Source organism: Lissotriton helveticus, chromosome 10, assembly GCF_964261635.1.
Source record: "Lissotriton helveticus chromosome 10, aLisHel1.1, whole genome shotgun sequence".
NCBI lineage: Eukaryota > Metazoa > Chordata > Amphibia > Caudata > Salamandridae > Lissotriton > Lissotriton helveticus.
Genome location: NC_136071.1, coordinates 116,043,440 through 116,059,992, shown reverse-complemented (window position 1 = coordinate 116,059,992; position 16,553 = coordinate 116,043,440). Strand labels below are relative to the sequence as shown.

Below are 16,553 nucleotides of genomic sequence, written 5' to 3'. Positions count from 1 at the left end.
TATAGCAGTCCCTCCATTATCGGCGGCCGCCTGTGCCAGCTGCAGACGTTTGAAAAAGTGTTTTTAGAACAGCCTGCCCTACAGCTGCTTGCTGCTTGGAGTGCACATCTACACAGTAGTGTTTAGTAAATGTGTGTGGGGTAGACCATGTGGCTGCTCTACAAATGTCTTCCAAAGGGATATTACCAAGGAAAGCCATGGAGGCCCCCAACTTGCGGGTGGAGTGGGCTCTGGGGGGGACCGTCAAAGTGCGCTTAGCTTTGAGATAGCAAATTTGAATACACTTAACGATCCACCTGGCTATACCTGCTTTGGAAATGGGGTTGCCTTTGTGTTGGGCAGAAAAGGCAACAAAGAGTTGTTTCGTCCTCCTAAAATCTTTGGTCCTATCGATGTAGTACATCAAAGCTCGTTTGACGTCAAGAGTGTGGAGCATTCTTTCAGCCACTGTCTCAGGATTTTGAAAGAACACGGGCAGTTCAATAGTCTGATTGACATGGTACTGCGAAACCACCTTAGGAAGAAATTTAGGGTTAGGGCGCAGCACCACCCTGTTTGAGTGAATCTGTATGAATGGCTCTTGTACAGTGAGCGCCTGTAGCTCACTAACACGTCGCAGGGACGTTATGGCTATTAGGAAAGCCACCTTCCAAGTTAAGAACTGAATCTCGCAGGAATGTAGAGGCTCAAAAGGTGGGCCCATCAGTCTGGTGAGGACCACATTAAGGTTCCATACAGGAGCTGGCGGGGTTCTGGGAGGAATGACCAGTTTCAGTCCTTCTAGAAAGGCTTTAATGGCAGGCACTCTGAAAACGGAGAGATGCTGCCTGTTCTGGAGATAAGCCACTATGGCGGATAAGTGTATCCGAATGGAAGCATATGCCAGATTGCATTTGTAAAGATGTAACAAATAACAAATGATGTTGTGAGTAGATGCATCTTGCGGGTCGATGTTGTGTTCTGCACAGTAAATGACAAACCGCTTCCATTTTGCTGCATAGCATGCTCTGGTGGTGGGCTTCCTTGCCTCCCGTATGATATCCATGCAGTCAGGAGGCAAGTTAAGGTAGCCAAATTCTAAGACTTCAGGAGCCAGATCGCCAGGTTGACCTGTTGCGGATCTGGGTGCTGAATGTCGCCATGGCTCTGCCTCAAAAGCCTGGGTGTGAGGTGCAGCCTTTGATGCGGTACCACGGAGAGTTCTAGAAACGTGGTGTACCATGGTTGGCGTGCCCACGTTGGAGCAACCAGGATGAGTGTCATCGAGTGTTGCTTTAGCTTTCTTGCCACCAGCGGTATGAGAGGTGCTGGGGGAAAAGCGTACGCAAATCTGCCTGACCAGTTCATCCATATCGCATTGCCCTGCGACTGCGGGTGCGGGAACCTGGCGGCAAAGCGTTGGCATTTTGCGTTTTCCCTTGTGGCGAATAGGTCTATCTCTGGATGACCCCACTGCTGGAAGTACGGGCGGAGTACTGATGGATGTATCTCCCACTCGTGCATTTGGTGGCTGTACCTGCTGAGCAGATCCGCCATCTGATTGTCCTTGCCCGGGAGGTGTTCCGCCATGAGGAAGATGTTCCTCTGAATGGCCCACTTCCACATGCTCTGAGCCAGATGAGACAACTGTAGAGAGTGTACACCCCCCTGCTTTTGAATATAGTACATGGCTGTCATGTTGTCCGTCCGGATCAACACGACTTTGTTGCACAGATGTACCTTGAATGCCTTCATTGCCATGAAGATTGCCATCAGTTCCAGGTAGTTGATGTGCATCTTCTGTTGCTGCGTTGTCCATAGTCCCTGCACCGTGTAGTGGAGTACATGAGCTCCCCATCCCTGGAGAGATGCGTCCGTCGTCAGAATAATCTGTGGCACAGGCTCTTGGAATGGTCGGCCCTTGCAAAGGTTGTGGGGATTCCACCAATGCAGAGAGTTGTATGCCCGACCGGTCACCAACACTAGGTCTTTCAACTGTCCCTGAGCCCACTGATGTGCTAAGCACTCCTGAAGCGGACGCATATGTAGTCTGGCATGCGGGACTATGAAACTGCAGGAGGCCATCATGCCTATCAACTGCATGAACACTCGTGCCGGAAGCGAGTGTTGCGGTCTGAACTTCTGGATCAGCGACTGAATGCTGTTGACCCTCACAGAATTTGGCTGAGCCGTGGCTGCCAGAGTATCTATTGTCGCGCCCAGATACTGCCGCACAGGGGCTGGCTGAAGGTGCGACTTTGGATAGTTCAGTGAGAATCCCAGAGTGTGAAGAAGGTGAATGGTGTGGGACATGTTGGCAGATAAGGGTAGACGTGAACGTTTTGTCTCCTGAGGTGCGCAGCCACTGTCGCCAGGCATTTTGTGAACACCCTGGGCGATGTGGTCACCCCGAAAGGGAGGACCTTGAATTCATAATGCTGATTCTGAATGGTGAATCTGAGGTATTTTCTGTGTGATGGATGTAGTGGAAGGTGAAAATATGCATCCTTGAGATCCAAGGTTGCGAGGAAGTCCCCTTGATTGAGCAACGGAAGAACCTGCTGCAGTGTTAGCATATGAAAATGTTCTGAGAGAATATACTGGTTGAGGGGTCTGAGGGACCCGTCCTTCTTCGGGATTAAGAAGTACAGGGAGTACACTCCTGTGCCTTCTTCCTCCACTGGCACGAGCTTGATCGCCCCTTTTTGCAGCATGACGAGTACCTCTTGCTGTAATAAGTGCAAATGCTCTGTGGACATAGGACGGTGTTTTGGTGGCAAGTTGGGTGGAGTGGAAGTTAACTCCAGACAATAACCGTACTGGATAAGTTTTCTGACCCACCTGTCTGTGGTGATGGATTTCCAGACCGGCAGGAACTGCTGCAGTCTCCCCCCAACAGGTGTCGTATGGTCGGGGGCAGTGACAGGGCGTCACTGTTTGTTGGTGGCGGAGGAGCGGGAGTTGTTGTTTCCACGACCTCTGCCCTTGGTGCTGTTGCCCCGATAGCCGCCTCTACTCTGCTTGGTGTAAGAGGACTGCGCCCCACCTTTAGTGTATTGCATTTGCTGGGACATCTGGCCTCTGGAAACACCTCTATTGCCTGAGCGACGAAAAGTAGTGGCCCAAAACTGTTGGGACTGGAGAGCCCCCATGGACTTTGCAGTCTCGGTATCCTTCTTTATTTTTTCCAGGGTGGTATCCACCTCAGGACCAAATAGTCTATCGGGGTTTACAGGCTGATTGAGGATGGTGGTTTGCATCTCCGGCTTGAACCCGGAGATCCTGAGCCAGGCCTGACGTCGCAACATGACACTAGTGTTAATGGCCCTTGCCGCGGTGTCCGCCACGTCCAGTGCACATTTAATAGAAGCGTTGGAGATGAGCTTCCCTTCCTGAATGAGCATCTCCGCTGCCTCTTTATACTGATCTGGTAGATGTTGTAACAGGGTCTCTAGTGTATCATAGTGTATCATAGTGTGCCCTGTCATATCTGGCCAAGAGTGCCTGAGTGTTTGAAATGCACCAGATATTGGCCGCTTGAGCCGCCACCCTCTTCCCTGATGCTTCTAGCACTTCAGATTCCTTGTCGGGGGAGGAGCATCACCAGTGGACTGTGAATTTGCCCTCTTCCGGGCATTAGAAACAACCAGAGAGTCCAAAGGCAACTGGCCCTTGATGTAGGTAGGGTCGCCAGGTGCCGGTCTATACTTTTTTTCAATCCTAGGGTTGATAACCCTGGCACGTGTGGGTTCTTTAAAAATGTCCGCAGCATGTTTCAGAACCCCTTTCAGCATTGGGAGAGTCTTGACAGTCTTTTCTGCTGTGGAAAAGGTATCAAAGAGGAAGTCCACCTCAATAGGGTCAGTATGCAGCTCGACGTCGTGGTTTTTAGCCGCCCTCTCAATTGGGGCATTAAATGTTGCAGAATCCTCTGTAGGAGAGGTTTTGACATTGTACACCTGAGTGTCCGGGGCAGTGTGCTGGTCCCCTGGGTCCCCTGCATCCACCCAAACGTCCTGGTGATCCTCAGGATCAGTGTTGGCAAGGAAATTATACTCCTCCTCATCACCTTCCCCAGCCTCCCCATCCGAATAAGTGGGGGAGGGTGTAGCAACTGTTTGAGTCCGTGGGACAAGTGGCTCAACTAGAACCGGGGAATCCGTAGAAGGCTTCTTGCGCTTCAAAGGAATCGTGTAGGACTCCATAGGCTGCGCCGCCGTGATCTTCCTCTTGTAGAGTGTAAGTTTACCGGTGTCGGCGTCGATAAAGTGTTCCGACTGCTCCTCCATCAGGGGTTGTCGATGCTTCGAGCTCACCAGTGGCTGAGAAGGCTTCGACCCCACAGACACCTGCACGTGCGCGTCGTCGACCGGCTTCGGTGCGAACGCCTTCGGTGCCACCTTCGGCGGTAACGTGAACAGGAGTGGCACCGAGGACTTCGGCGTTTTGGCAACTTGCTTTGGGGCGCAGCATCCTTCGGATCGACCGCAGAAGCCTTGTTCCTGATGCGTTGCAAAGAGTCCGACACCTGCTTTGTGAAGGATGCGGACAGTTTCGTCGACCCGACAGACGGCCTCGATCCACCAGCGTGTGTAGACTCGAGCGTCGATGCCGTGGTTTCTCCGGCCGATGCGCGGGATCAGCCCTTTTAGGTGCGCCGTGTCCTCCGACTGTGTCGACGGCCTTCGGCGCCGGCAGCTTCGGGTCGGCGGGCTTGACAGCCTGTTTTTGTGGCCCAGTCTTCGGCTCGACGCCCTTGAGCGATTTGGGATCGACGCCCTTGACCGACTTCGGCTCGACACCCTTGGTCGACTTCACCTGGTCGACAGCCTTCCTCGGCTTCGGCTGCGCCGACTTGTCGGAAGACGAGGAGGCGGCCAGAGGGACAGCCATCTTCGCTTTCGATGGCGTCTCCATCACTTTTGTTTTCGTCGACACCGAAGCTTTCACTTTCAGTTTCGGTTTGACCAACGGCGGCTCCGCAGAAGTGTCCGTAGTCGGGCCCGTAGGCGAGGCCGTGGAACTGGGTGGAAGGTCTTGGGTAAGGCCATGTGGCGATCCCTCGACCTGAGCCTTAGTGATTGTCCGAACGGGGCATAGCTCTTCCCCTGAGCTATCTTCCGTGGCCCCATAGGCCTCATTGTCGTCTCCTACCTCGTCGACGACTTCTTCAGTATCAAGCACTTCGATGTCTGCGTCGTAGGTGTAGTCGATCTCCTCCACAGGAGTGGAAATCGGCTCTTGATCTTCTGACTCGTCTGTTTCTTCCCTCTCGAAGATGTCCACCGGTGCCGGGGCCGACTGCTGGGCCTCCATGCGCGCCACGCGCCGAAGTCGAATCGTCTTCTTAGATCGAAAACGGGAAAAAGCCATACAGTTGGCTTCATCATGATCCGGCGAGAGGCACTTGTTGCACACTGGGTGGACGTCGATGTGTGGATACTTCGATCCGCACACAGGACATTTCTTGAACGGGCTCCGTTCCATGACGAATGTTGGTTGCGTTGACTGGGCCTCGAGCACCGAAGAGGCACGCGACTCTTCTGCACGTCCGACTCGGGAACTGAGCCGGAACAGAGCTGGGCACCGAACGCAAGACAATACCGACGGTATAGGAAAAGGCCTTCGGGTCTTAAGAAAAGTCTATATCGATTCCGAACTGGAGATGTCGAATATACATCCGAACCCAATGGCGTAAAAAAACAATCTGGGGATGGAGTCGATGCCCATGCGCACTGTAGTCCAGGGGAGGAGCCACCTATCTCGTGATACTTCGAAGACTCTTCCAGGACAACAATGTGCAATCATCCGGACCCAACACTAGGCGGCGATCTATGCTATAGATATCAATTCCAAAAGGAAGGGGTCCCAGACAGAAAACATATAATTCACAATATGACTTAATTGAGAAAAGGACAATTGTTTCAAGAAGCAAAGTTAAAGATGCAAAAAAGTTTAATTCAGATTTGCACATGTTACCTTTCATTGGTTAGACCACATAACAATTTTTTCTAAGTAGCAAAAAAAATTTTATGTGCCCACATACACAACGGGGAAGGGGTGAAGTGAGGGAAAGTGTCAAGGATAGGGTAGGATAAAGGGATAATCTGAATCATTCAGTGACAATATTGTTCACAATTCAAAAATTAATTACATGTGGTTCCTTTAGCCAAAGGCCACAACTAAAGGCTCATAAAGAGTCCTGAAACAACTAATGCAGACAACCAGACTCCACTACAGCCGCTGAAGTCTTGCTTGGGGGTAGGAGTTGGTAATCGTTGTAGAGTCTACGTTTCGACCCAAAATACGTGTAGGAAAGTAGCCCTTACAAGACGGGTCTTCTTCAGGACAAAACAGTTGTGGGTGGGCGACCTCCTAGGGGTAATTAAAAAGAAATCAATTAACACACACCCTTCCTGTTAATTAATACAAGGAAGGCGGATTTCGGAAAATTATCAGTTAAAAACGTGTTGTCAAATTGCAAAAGACACTGCACACATAGTTCTAATATTGCAGGGGATTGCAATCCAGATATACAAGATCTGGTACTGGCTCACCTATCGCGGGGGGCGAGAGGAACAGAGTCTCCAGGGGGTAGTGTCTCCCGGAACACGTTATAGAATTATGACTGAAAATTGCAAGAAAAGACGATGTCATCTCTTGGTCAGCTAAAAATTACACCAAATTCAGTTTCATATAGGCAATTCAGAACTTTCGTTGACAAACACACACACCTATGGACATCTTGTCGCTTGGACTATAATCGAATACCCATAAGGGCTTCGCCAAACCCCAATTTACATGATAAATACCAGACTGTTAGTTCGAGTACATAGGGCAAAGGTCCCAGAAGTATTCAGTGGTTGGGAAAATCAGGCTCCCTGACTAGAAAAATACTAGTGGTCGTGTTTTTACACATCCAGCCATCAAAGCTTCTAGGGGTATCTATTAGCGTAGGCTCGAAAATGACATACCTCATGTGCGCTTCTGTGACACCAGAAAGCGTGTATATTTCATATGCAGTATAGACATGAGTACCGTCTCTCTGCAAACATTTTAATGGCAAACATTAGATCTACCGATCAATATTGAATTCCATAATTCTACATTCAAATTAATGCATTCCAAATGTAGTGATCATACCTTAAACCACTTAGTTATTTCGTGGTGTCAACTCGTGGGGGTTTGGGAAAACACCTGTGCATGGGAGACAAAGCGGGAAAAATGTGCTATCGGTAAAGTGCAATTGCACAATTGGCAGTGCCTCGTTGTGAACAAAATTAAAGACATACCTCTGACCACCAACGGGTTCTGGAGGCGTCTCGCCGAAAAACGTTTATTATTCCATAATTCTTCTGCCTTTAAATAAGGAGGAGGGCATTTAGTATGGAAGCCGACAACGTATTACATTAAACCGGCACAGTTTTAAACATGGGGCTTACCTCAAGGGCTCTGATATGACGGCAGAGTTAATCGTATTTATCCGGCACACCTCTCTGCAAAACAACGAAACAACGGTGGGTTTTAATATTCAACCCCTGTGTGCCACGTTACCTTAAAGGAACATCATAGGGCGAAAGACGGGATATGATTTAAGCGCTTACCCTCAATGCTTTGAATCGGACCGGAATGTATTCCCGCAACCCGACGCACTCAGTTCTCCGATAAACAACCGGGGCCTCGTTAACTTCCTGGTTGGGTGTAGGGGGTGGAGCATACCACCGAAGCCTCGATGGAGGTAGTACAAAGACTACTCTTCCCCGGCTTACCCAGGTGATATTTGCCGATTCGGTACCAGCCGATTATCTAAAAAATTGCCTATTATAGAAGGCTTTGTGGGCTCAATTTGTAATTGTAAAAATTGTAATTTAATAAATTAAATAATAAAACGGGGTTATTTAGATTGAGTCCAACTAAGCATACACAAAGGTGTATAAAAATTCATAACAGGAGCGTTGCTCCTCTAGTCGTGTTAGGACAAATCGAGGAAGGCACTAATAGAAAGGCATTAGTAAAGACTTATTCTAGGCACATGAGGGTGAGTAAAAACGTATTCTAGGCACATGGAGCTGTATTAGTTCATGTTAATAGGCCCACAGGCGTGCCGCGCCCCATCATATTGGATAATTATTCAGAGAGGCAAAATAGGTGTGTCCAACAAGGCACACATATTGGTGTCTGATATTCTATGCGTGACATTATTAGACAAACCCTATTGTATGTTCATGGAGATGTGGGACATCAGAAGTAAAACCCATCTATGGTTGTACCCATCTTCTATCGCAGCACAGACACATAATTTACGTTATTGCAATTCTATGTCGTAGATAATCATATATGACACATGAAATACATACATGTTATTCATTGTTTCATAGAATCTATGGCTTGCCTGCCAAACAGGGTAGCAAAAACCATACAGTAATGTTTAGGTAATAGAACGTACACGTAGTATATATACGGGCAGTGTGCACTTATCTCGCAGGATAGTGTAAACCATACCCATTTCCTGGTTTCATCAGCTCTGGTGCAAACCTGTAGACAGTGCACTTATCTCGCAGGGTAGTGTACACTGTTCAACATATTGCCCTGATCAAAGGTTCAGAGGTTAGCCAACTGTACAAAACTACTTTCGGATTCGTTTAGGCCCTCAATTACAGAATTGAAAATATGGATTCACTTCAGCTCTCGAACATTGAGGATACTTGATAAATCACCTCCCCTTGGGCCTAGTGTCACCTGTTCCAATACCACCCATTTTAATGTTTCAGGCATGTGGTTCTCTTTTACGCAGTGTTCAACTAGGGGTGCCGCAGGTACCTTGCATCTAATGCGGCTGCAGTGTGCAAGGATTCTAGCTTTTACACGCTGCTGAGTCTGACCTACGTATATAAGGTCACACGGACAGATTATGCCGTAAATCACATTCCTGGTGTTACAGTTCGTGTGGCTCTTGTGTGTGTGTCGGTGGTTTTTAAAAGAGAAGTCCTTTGATTGGATAGTGGAAGGGCAGGCCTTACAGTTGCCACACCTAAAATGTCCCACTACAGGAGGCTGTTTCCAGCATGAAGCCAAGGTAGGTGCAGCCGGGCACTCCAAAAAGGATGATACCACATAGTCTTTTACATTCCTCGCTTTTTTGAAGGCGTGCATGGGTACGCTGGTAATCTCCAAATCATCTGCAATTAAGCCCCAGTGCTTGTTGATTGTCTTTCTGATTGCATTACTTTTAGTTGAAAAAGTAGTAACGCAAATCATGCGTTCTTCATCTTGACGAATGCGTAGGGTGGGTTCCAAGAGTGTTTCACGATGGCTAAACCATACCCTCTTCCTGGAGCGCCTGATCAACCGTTTGGGGTAACCTCTTTCTATCAAACGTTTCATTAGTATGTCGGATTGTGTCATGTAGTCTTCTTTCTTACTGCAGTTCCTCCGGATTCGAAGAAACTGGCCATAGGGTAAGTTATCCCGAAGGTTCCGAGGATGGTGACTGGAGTACTGCAACAGAGAGTTACGTTCTGCAGGCTTTCTGAAGAGTGTAGTATGTAGTGTGCCTTCTTCCGCTACTATCGTGATATCCAGGAAATCAATTCTGCTGTTGCTTGCTTGCATCGTGAATTGAATATCTCGAGACTGCAGGTTTAGCCAAGAGTGAACACGTTCAAGTTCACTATCATTACCTTTCCATATGATCAAAACGTCATCAATATACCGCATCCACAGTTGTATTTGATGTCGGAATGGGTTGTGATCACTGATGACAAAAGTGTTTTCATAAAAAGCCATGAACAAAATTGCCAGGTCCGGTGCAAAGGCTGCCCCCATTGCCACGCCTTTAGTTTGCAAATAAAATACATTTTGGAACATAAAGAAATTCCTCATCATAGCAATCTTTAATAGAAGGATGATGAATGAAGTGGGTACTTGTACCGGGGCTTCCCGACTGTCAAGGGCTGCAGTGGCCACCATGAGGGCCTCCTCCTGGGGGATACTCGTATAAAGCGACACAATGTCGCAGGTTACCAGTACTTCCTCCTCTGGATTGAATGGTTTACCATCTACCAGATTAATGGTGTGTGTGGTGTCTCTCAGGTAGGTGGTAGTTGCTTCCGCTAGGGGTTTAAGGAAGAAATCCACATAACGACATAGAGGCTCAAGGATGGATCCACATCCAGAGACGATAGGTCGTCCTGGGGGGTTGTGCATGTCCTTATGTACCTTGGGTAAGGTATAAATGGTTGGTATGCGTGGATAACTCTGATTAAGGTACTGATACTCATGATCCGTTAGGAAACCTTGTTGAACTCCTTCCTGCGTGACCCTCTGGATCTTAGCCGCCAAGTGTTTTGTTGGGTCAGTAGTCAGCTAAATGATGGTGTCAGTTATAAGAACCCCCCAGGTCGACCTATCGTCTCTGGATGTGGATCCATCCTTGAGCCTCTATGTCGTTATGTGGATTTCTTCCTTAAACCCCTAGCGGAAGCAACTACCACCTACCTGAGAGACACCACACACACCATTAATCTGGTAGATGGTAAACCATTCAATCCAGAGGAGGAAGTACTGGTAACCTGCGACATTGTGTCGCTTTATACGAGTATCCCCCAGGAGGAGGCCCTCATGGTGGCCACTGCAGCCCTTGACAGTCGGGAAGCCCCGGTACAAGTACCCACTGCATTCATCATCCTTCTATTAAAGATTGCTATGATGAGGAATTTCTTTATGTTCCAAAATGTATTTTATTTGCAAACTAAAGGCGTGGCAATGGGGGCAGCCTTTGCACCGGACCTGGCAATTTTGTTCATGGCTTTTTATGAAAACACCTTTGTCATCAGTGATCACAACCCATTCCAACATCAAATACAACTGTGGAGGCGGTATATTGATGACGTTTTGATCATATGGAAAGGTAATGATAGTGAACTTCAACGTTTTCACTCTTGGCTAAACCTGCAGTCTCGAGATATTCAATTCTCGATGCAAGCAAGCAACAGCAGAATTGATTTCCTGGATATCACGATAGTAGCGGAAGAAGGCACACTACATACTACACTCTTCAGAAAGCCTGCAGAACGTAACTCTCTGTTGCAGTACTCCAGTCACCATCCTCGGAGCCTTCGGGATAACTTACCCTATGGCCAGTTTCTTCGAATCCGGAGGAACTGCAGTAAGAAAGAAGACTACATGACACAACCCGACATACTAATGAAACGTTTGATAGAAAGAGGTTACCCCAAACGGTTGATCAGGCGCTCCAGGAAGAGGGTATGGTTTAGCCATCGTGAAACACTCTTGGAACCCACCCTACGAATTCGTCAAGATGAAGAACGCATGATTTGCGTTACTACATTTTCAACTAAAAGTAATGCAATCAGAAAGACAATCAACAAGCACTGGGGCTTAATTGCAGATGATTTGGAGATTACCAGCGTACCCATGCACGCCTTCAAAAAAGCGAGGAATGTAAAAGACTATGTGGTATCATCCTTTTTGGAGTGCCCGGCTGCACCTACCTTGGCTTCATGCTGGAAACAGCCTCCTGTAGTGGGACATTTTAGGTGTGGCAACTGTAAGGCCTGCCCTTCCACTATCCAATCAAAGGACTTCTCTTTGAAAAACCACCGACACACACACACAAGAGCCACACGAACTGTAACACCAGGAATGTGATTTACGGCATAATCTGTCCGTGTGACCTTATATACGTAGGTCAGACTCAGCAGCGTGTAAAAGCTAGAATCCTTGCACACTGCAGCCGCATTAGATGCAAGGTACCTGGGGCACCCCTAGTTGAACACTGCGTAAAAGAGAACCACATGCCTGAAACATTAAAATGGGTAGTATTGGAACAGGTGACACTAGGCCCAAGGGGAGGTGATTTATCAAGTATCCTCAATGTTCGAGAGCTGAAGTGGATCCATATTTTCAATTCTGTAATGGAGGGCCTAAACGAATCCGAAAGTAGTTTTGTACAGTTGGCTAACCTCTGAACCTTTGATCAGGGCAATATGTTGAACAGTCTACACTACCCTGCGAGATAAGTGCACTGTCTACAGGTTTGCACCAGAGCTGATGAAACCAGGAAATGGGTATGGTTTACACTATCCTGCGAGACAAGTGCACACTGCCCGTATATATACTACGTGTACGTTCTATTACCTAAACATTACTGTATGGTTTTTGCTACCCTGTTTGGCAGGCAAGCCATAGATTCTATGAAACAATGAATAACATGTATGTATTTCATGTGTCATATATGATTATCTACGACATAGAATTGCAATAACGTAAATTATGTGTCTGTGCTGCGATAGAAGATGGGTACAACCATAGATGGGTTTTACTTCTGATGTCCCACATCTCCATGAACATACAATAGGGTTTGTCTAATAATGTCACGCATAGAATATCAGACACCAATATGTGTGCCTTGTTGGACACACTTATTTTGCCTCTCTGAATAATTATCCAATATGATGGGGCGCGGCGCGCCTGTGGGCCTATTAACATGAACTAATACAGCTCCATGTGCCTAGAATACGTTTTTACTCACCCTCATGTGCCTAGAATAAGTCTTTACTAATGCCTTTCTATTAGTGCCTTCCTCGATTTGTCCTAACACGACTAGAGGAGCAACGCTCCTGTTATGAATTTTTATACACCTTTGTGTGTGTTTAGTTGGACTCAATCTAAATAACCCCGTTTTATTATTTAATTTATTAAATTATAATTTTTACAATTACAAATTGAGCCCACAAAGCCTTCCATAATAGGCAATTTTTTAGATAATCGGCTGGTACCGAATCGGCAAATATCACCTGGGTAAGCCGGGGAAGAGTAGTCTTTCTACTACCTCCATCGAGGCTTCGGTGGTATGCTCCACCCCCTACACCCAACCAGGAAGTTTACGAGGCCCCGGTTGTTTGGCGGAGAACTGAGTGCGTCGGGTTGCGGGAATACATTCCGGTCCGATTTAAATCGTTGAGGGTAAGCGCTTAAATCATATCCCGTCTTTCGCCCTATGATGTTCCTTTAAGGTAACGTGGCACACAGGGGTTGAATATTAAAACCCACCGTTGTTTCGTTGTTTTGCAGAGAGGTGTGCCGGATAAATACGATTAACTCTGCCGCCATATCAGAGTCCTTGAGGTAAGCCCCATGTTTAAAACTGTGCCGGTTTAATGTAATACGTTGTCGGCTTCCATACTAAATGCCCTCCTCCTTATTTAAAGGCAGAAGAATTATGGAATAATAAACGTTTTTCGGCGAGACGCCTCCAGAACCCGTTGGTGGTCAGAGGTATGTCTTTAATTTTGTTCACAACGAGGCACTGCCAATTGTGCAATTGCACTTTACCGATAGCACATTTTTCCCGCTTTGTCTCCCATGCACAGGTGTTTTCCCAAACCCCCACGAGTTGACACCACGAAATAACTAAGTGGTTTAAGGTATGATCACTACATTTGGAATGCATTAATTTGAATGTAGAATTATGGAATTCAATATTGATCGGTAGATCTAATGTTTGCCATTAAAATGTTTGCAGAGAGACGGTACTCAGGTCTATACTGCATATGAAATATACACGCTTTCTGGTGTCACAGAAGCGCACGTGAGGTATGTCATTTTCGAGCCTACGTTAATAGATACCCCTAGAAGCTTTGATGGCTGGATGTGTAAAAACACGACCACTAGTATTTTTCTAGTCAGGGAGCCTGATTTTCCCAACCACTGGATACTTCTGGAACCTTTGCCCTATGTACTCGAACTAACAGTCTGGTATTTATCATGTAAATTGGGGTTTGGCGAAGCCCTTATGGGTATTCGATTATAGTCCAAGCGACAAGATATCCATAGGTGTGTGTGTTTGTCAACGAAAGTTCTGAATTGCCTATATGAAACTGAATTTGGTGTAATTTTTAGCTGACCAAGAGATGACATCGTCTTTTCTTGCAATTTTCAGTCATAATTCTATAACGTGGTCCGGGAGACACTACCCCCTGGAGACTCTGTTCCTCTCGCCTCCCGCGATAGGTGAGCCAGTACCAGATCTTGTATATCTGGATTGCAATCCCCTGCAATATTAGAACTATGTGTGCAGTGTCTTTTGCAATTTGACAACACGTTTTTAACTGATAATTTTCCGAAATCCGCCTTCCTTGTATTAATTAACAGGAAGGGTGTGTGTTAATTGATTTCTTTTTAATTACCCCTAGGAGGTCGCCCACCCACAACTGTTTTGTCCTGAAGAAGACCCGTCTTGTAAGGGCTACTTTCCTACACGTATTTTGGGTCGAAACGTAGACTCTACAAGGATTACCAACTCCTACCCCAAGCAAGACTTCAGCGGCTGTAGTGGAGTCTGGTTGTCTGCATTAGTTGTTTCAGGACTCTTTATGAGCCTTTAGTTGTGGCCTTTGGCTAAAGGAACCACATGTAATTAATTTTTGAATTGTGAACAATATTGTCACTGAATGATTCAGATTATCCCTTTATCCTACCCTATCCTTGACACTTTCCCTCACTTCACCCCTTCCCCGTTGTGTATGTGGGCACATAAACATTTTTTTTCTACTTAGAAAAAATTGTTATGTGGTCTAACCAATGAAAGGTAACATGTGCAAATCTGAATTAAACTTTTTTGCATCTAATAACTTTGCTTCTTGAAACAATTGTCCTTTTCTCAATTAAGTCATATTGTGAATTATATGTTTTCTGTCTGGGACCCCTTCCTTTTGTACTACATAGTTACCCAGGTCCTTTTGACTTTAGTGGGTTTAACCCTGTTCTTTTATAACATAGATATGAATTCAGCAGCCCACATGCCTCGAACACATGGTGTTCATCTTTCCAGAACTTCTTAGGGCCACATGAACGGCACCTGCCAAAGATAACTGTTATTTAGCTTCGCACAAGCACTTTATCTACAGTCCTGTATTAAAGCATTTATATGGCTCATTATGTTTTAAATGGTTCATTGTTGAATATTATGGAGTGTTTTTCAGAGGCATTGCAACTTATACTTTGTTTGTTTGGGAAGATTTTATATTTTTTGCGTAGTGTGAGTGAAAGGCGGGTTCAGCTTACATTCTTTCTTTGGGCCGGTCTGGACATTAGTAGTGGTCAGTGCATTTGTAAAATAATGAGTGCCTGCGCCCAAAGCGTACCTCAGAAGCCTCCAGCAGGTACTATTAAATGTCAGCATACCGAATACCAAGGCTGCATAGTCCTGAACCCACCTCAGGCCTCATTAATCCATTTCAGGACCTATCTGTTGTGCCAATTCTTTTTTTTAGCAATGTTGTACAGCATCCTTGATGAAAGTCAGTATGGATAAAGAAGGATTTTTAAAACAGCCTGACAATTCCGCCTGCATCATTTTGCAGGTGTTAACACCACACAAATGCCGATCCCTGCAAAAAATGGGGGAAAGAGAGTGGGGAGCAACACAGAGGGCATGGGTGGGTCGGAGAAAAGCAACCTAGTGTGACAGCAGAGCAACGTGGAGCAGGAAGGGAGCAAAACAAACGGGTGAGAGTGTAACGTGCAGGTCAGGTGGAGAAACACACAGGTGAGAAAGTAACACACGGAAACCACACAAGGGTGAGTGCATCAAGGAGAAGGGGGGGAGAGAAGCACATGGGTCAGAGAGTGAACAACACAGCATGCAGAGGAGGAATAGAAGCACACTAGGGAGACAACTAGAAAACACATGAACTCTTGTCGAGTGATGCTTAAGGCAAAAGAAAAAAGTCGTTCTATAAAAGTGAGAAGTGAAAGGACATAAGTAAATTGCGAATGCTCCAGAGACAAGACAGCCACAAGATGGTCAGACAAACAATTGAGTAAGAGGCAGGTAAATGATAGTGACAGTAAAGTGTTGTAAATATGATTCTCTTTTGTTCACAGTTCTAATTAGCCCTTCCTTTATGTTCACCTTTAGTTCTTTACTGTAGAACTCTTTAATGTTCTCTCCCATGTCATCAGGGCTTGAGGATTCCAGATTGGTCAGTTACAATCTGGTCAGCTGGAGAGATGTAGCGTTTACTTCTACTCTTCATTAAACTTACCTGTTTACCTGCATGGAGTCTTCAGGAGGCTTTATTCCTCATACAACAATTTGGCGATGAGGATGGGATACGAACCCACGCGTGCATAGCACAAGGGAACTTCAAGAAATGTTGGGAAATGTGGCAGTGCTATGTGCAATAGTGGCTATATGTTGTCCACTCAAGATGATCTTGCTAATTTTAATTCTATTAGGTGTAGGAGGGAGGAAGGCGATGGAGATGCTTCACATCATCTGAATGGTCTAGTTTCACATACTGACTTACATGCAAATGATTCTTCTGTGTCTAACAATGTCAGGAGCTTAAGGTCTCGCCGACCTCCTGCTTATTTGAATGACTATTTGTGTTAGTTATGCACATTGTTTCAATGTCATTATGTATTCACTCCAAGGGGAGGAGATGTGTTGTAAATATGATTCTCTTTTGTTCACAGTTCTAATTAGCCCTTCCTTTATGTTCACCTTTAGTTCTTTACTGTAGAACTCTTTAATGTTCTCTCCCATG

General features: G+C 46.2%; 1 protein-coding gene across 1 annotated transcript in view; it reads right to left on the bottom strand.

Annotated features, from left to right (window-relative positions):
* TRRAP (transformation/transcription domain associated protein) overlaps positions 1 to 16,553 on the bottom strand; it is an 885,394-nt gene that overhangs the window by 470,527 nt on the left and 398,314 nt on the right. The window lies entirely within an intron of this gene.